At 37.5% G+C, this 4,305-nt stretch overlaps 1 pseudogene; it reads left to right on the top strand.

Annotated features, from left to right (window-relative positions):
* Positions 1–3,455, top strand: part of LOC101294523 — an 18,688-nt pseudogene extending 15,233 nt beyond the window's left edge.
* Positions 3,456–4,305: the final 850 nt, after the last annotated feature.

The following is a 4,305-nucleotide window of genomic DNA, read 5'->3' as shown; positions in this document are numbered from 1 at the left end:
AAGCCCCATATCTAATATATTGAGATAAAATCATATACTTGATTAATTATTGAATTAAAAAAAGTACATAACTTATTCATGAAAAATGTTACATTACTTATTAAAACGTACATAAACAACCCAAAATGCTAGACTTAACAAAATAACAACATAACGAAATAACTAACATAAAATGCTAGACTTATTAAAAACACATTATTTTTCAATAAAAAAACCGATATTATAATAACCATCAATTCAGTACTCCACCGCTTTCGTTACGGGGCTCCTCCATGTCCATCGCTTGTTTCAGTACCTCCACTTCCTCCATAGTCTTTACCTTTTCCATATCCAAAAGGACTTTCATAAAGACTCATTCCTCCATAGTCACTAATTCCTCCATAATTTGGTGTTGCTCCATATTTTGTTTTCAAATAAATTTGTTGTTGTATTTTTTTTAATTTTCGTTGGTTGTATCTTTTAATTATAATATATTGAAGGAATAAAATTCATGTATGTCATTCTCAATATTTGTAGTTTCAATTTTTTTTAAATATTATATATATTTATATATATGAGACAAAAAAATGCATAGAAATATAACATTACATATATATGACAAAATAATTAGAAATGGCTTTACCTTGAGATTTAGCTTATGATGGGAGTGTTTTTTAAAGTCAAAAGGCTATAAATTTGGCTAAGGATTTTGCCTACCATGGGAGACTTTGATAGGCTAAAAAAAGATTCCACAGAATATTCTTGTTTTTTAAGCCAAATTTGGCTAAAGATTTAGCCTACCATGGGAGATGCTCTAAGGCATGTATTCTGAGCTGATCGATAAGTTTGTTTTGCTCGACCAACTTTTTTAGGAGAATACTGAGTGGTGATATAGAAGAAAATGGTGATGAACGAATTCAAAAGGCTAATGGCATTTATTCAAGTGCAAGTTTAGCATCAGTGGACTGGGCTGCCAATAACGTCTCTAAAGCTATGGTGCCTCTTTTCGAAGGGCTAAAGAGTTTTAGTAAAACCATGAAAATTTATTATGGAGTTCTGTCAATAGGCTTGAGTTCCAATAAGAAAATTCATGACAGCCAGCGCCAGAAATCAGTTCAGCAACTGTGGAATAAGACGCTTCTTGTTCTGTGTGTCATTGCGCTCTCACTGGATCCTTTGTTTTGCTATATTCTTGTGGTTAATGATGAGAAAAAGTGTCTTCGAATGGACAGAAAATTAAGAGCTACAGCTACAGTTCTGCGAGGAGTTGTGGATTTCTTCTATCTGTTTTACATCATTTATCAATTTCGTGCTAGTTATGTCACTCTTTTTTCTAAATCATCGAGAGGAGGTAAACTGGCTCCGGATACTCAGGCAAGAGCAAGGAGGTATTTGTTGTTGTACTTCATATTCGACATCCTTGTAATTCTTCCACTTCCACAGGTAAGGATAGTTATTTGAGGTACTTCAATGCAACTAATTGTCCATCTTGTGTCCTTATCATGTCTTTGCCAGATTTCACAAGTAGAAAGTGTAGAACCACTATCAGTTTAATTATTACATCTTTTTTACAATTGGTAATGGTCTGAAGTATGACTACAAGTCTACAACTCTGGACTGATAAACTAATTTGCTTCATTTTTGGTCTAGGGGATAGTTTATGGTATCATTCCAAGATTGTACTTCCATGCAACACAGTCCTTGTACTTCATAGTTATCTTTCAATATGTGCTAAGGGTTCTTCGAATCTGCTCATTGTTAAAAGATGCTGCAAGGTCTTCTGGCATCCTCTCCGAAACTGCATGGGCTAAAGCTGCCTTTAATCTTTTTCTTTATATGCTAGCCAGTCATGTAAGTTTTTCTTTGTATGTCATTGCCAGTCATGTTCGCCAAACAATACTTCTAACCAATATGGTCTACCCTACCTTATTTGGAACATTAGCTTCTTATCATCCTCAGTTTTAGTACACCACTGATTCTCTTGACTAGTGATTAATTTTCTCTTCTGACCCTGTAGGTTGTTGGAGCCTTCTGGTACTTCTTTTCGATAGAAAGGAAAACATCTTGCTGGCGAAAATCTTGTAAAATGCATGCTATTGCTCATTGTTCGTTATATTGTGACGATAGTTTTGGTAGCTAGCACTTTTCTGAATGACTCTTGTTACTCCAAAAGACACCAAATTCCACATTTTTGATTTTGGAATATACTTTGGTGCTCTTGAATCTGGTGTCATTGAATCAACAGATTTCTGGACAAAGATCTCTTACTGCTTTTGGTGGGGACTGCAGAACCTGAGGTGTGCCAACATTTCTAAATTGTGTAAATCAATGAATTAAAAGTTAAAACATTCCTAGATATCCTGGCTTCCTGCAACAAATTAACTTCTGCTATACTTCAATTTTACATTCTACAGTTCCCTGGGTCAAAGCCTCAAAACAAGTACCTATCTGTGGGAAGTCTACTTCTCAGTTTTTGTTTCACTCACTGGATTGATACTGTTTGCATTTCTGATTGGAAATATGCAGGTTGGTCCTCTATAAAGTTTTATTTCTGATCTCTCAGTTATTGAGTTTGACATCTCTTATTGGCTTGACAATGTCTGCTGTCCTTACTTTGTTGTGGAACAGACATATTTGCAATCAAAAACAGCAAGGCTGGAGGAAATGAGATTGAAGGGGCAAGAGATAGAGTTGTGGATGGCCTTCCATTCCCTTCCTCGGAAGCTCAAGAAGCGAATATGGCAATACCAGAAATACAAATGGCAAGAAACTAAAGGTGTTGATGTGGAGAGTTTTCTTCGCAATCTTCCCCGGGACATCAGAACGCAAACAAAGCAGCATCTGTGTTCCGGTGCACTCAGTAAAGTAAGTTTGTTCTATTAAAAATCGTCCCTAGCTATCTACATAACATATGTATGTGTTTGTGTGTGTGTATCATCACTGACATGTATACATCTTGATGATCATCCACAGGTTCCAATGCTTCAAAACATGGATAAACGTTTGCTTGAGGCAATATGTGATCATCTCAAGCCAGTGCTTTATATAGAGCACAGCTTCATACTACGGAAAGGTGACCCTCTTGATGAGATGTTGTTCATCACTCGCGGCAAGGTATTGACTTACACCACCGCAGGCAGAGAAGGTGCTGATTGTCTTGAAAAAGGTGACTTCTATGGCCAAGAACTTCTTGACTGGGTGCTCAAGACTCCCAATCCTAGCCTATCCAACCTTCCATTCTCAACTAAAACAGTCCAAGCGCACAACAAAAGTTAGAAGTGTTTGCTCTTAGGGCCAATGACTTGAAGAATGTAGTCTCCAAGTTCTGGTGGCTTTTCCCCAGCTCTGGTATGGAGCAATTACGCAAACCGAAAGCAGCTCAGGCTTTGCAAGCAGCATGGCGCCGCCATAAGGAGGGCAGTGTCACTCGCACTGAACATGCTGCCGTACTCTCAAGTCCCATGGGAGCATCATAGAGATGCATACACATTAGTTCAAGATATCTTTTTACACAACTTGTCTCTGCATTCATAGTGTATCATTTTGTTTATCTGATTTGGTAATGAACTAGTTTACAATTTTACATCACATGCTCTTTAATTTGATTCTTGCTACTCTCCTTTTACCTAAACATATAAGGCCAGCACTTTGCTGCAGCCAAATATAAAGCTTTAACACCATTAAGCAGCATGAAACACAAACTAACAATATATACGAAAAATACAATACCAATAAATCATACCCTTTTTTTTCATTTGATTTATATTTGTATTGATACAGTTCTGCATTGTATTTTTTAAGATTAATCCACGGTTAAGAATAGGTCTAGGTCAGGGCCATTCTGGAATTGGGCTCGGGCCCAAGTTAGATTTTTATCTGTGAACCACCAAAAATTAACCCTCTTCTTGAGCCACCATGCAGCAACTTGATACCTAATAATTAGATTTTATCTGTGAACAACCAAAAACCCTAATCGGAGATCTTCTTGAGCCACCATGCAGCAACTTGAGACGACAGCCGATGAGATTCGCTCCATACGGGTCGACGGGCTGGCGCCGATGATGGATGAGACCTATCTCTTCAACTGCTTCTGTGACAACGCAAAGGTATCTCTATTTTTATTTAGGGCTAGCTTTTGAGCAAAAATTAAACCAAAATTAAACCTTTGGGTGATTGTAGGTTGTGGCTGCCACGGTTTTGCACAATCGGCGAACAGGATTGCCGCTAGATTATGGTTTTGTGGAGTTTGCTTCTCACGGCGATGCTGAGTTTGTCTTGGATTCGTACCATGGTGAGCGGATGCCCAACTTCAATTATGAGAGATTC

Source organism: Fragaria vesca, linkage group LG7, assembly GCF_000184155.1.
Source record: "Fragaria vesca subsp. vesca linkage group LG7, FraVesHawaii_1.0, whole genome shotgun sequence".
NCBI lineage: Eukaryota > Viridiplantae > Streptophyta > Magnoliopsida > Rosales > Rosaceae > Fragaria > Fragaria vesca.
Note: the sequence above shows the minus strand (reverse complement) of the source record. Positions and strands in the feature narration are given on the sequence as shown.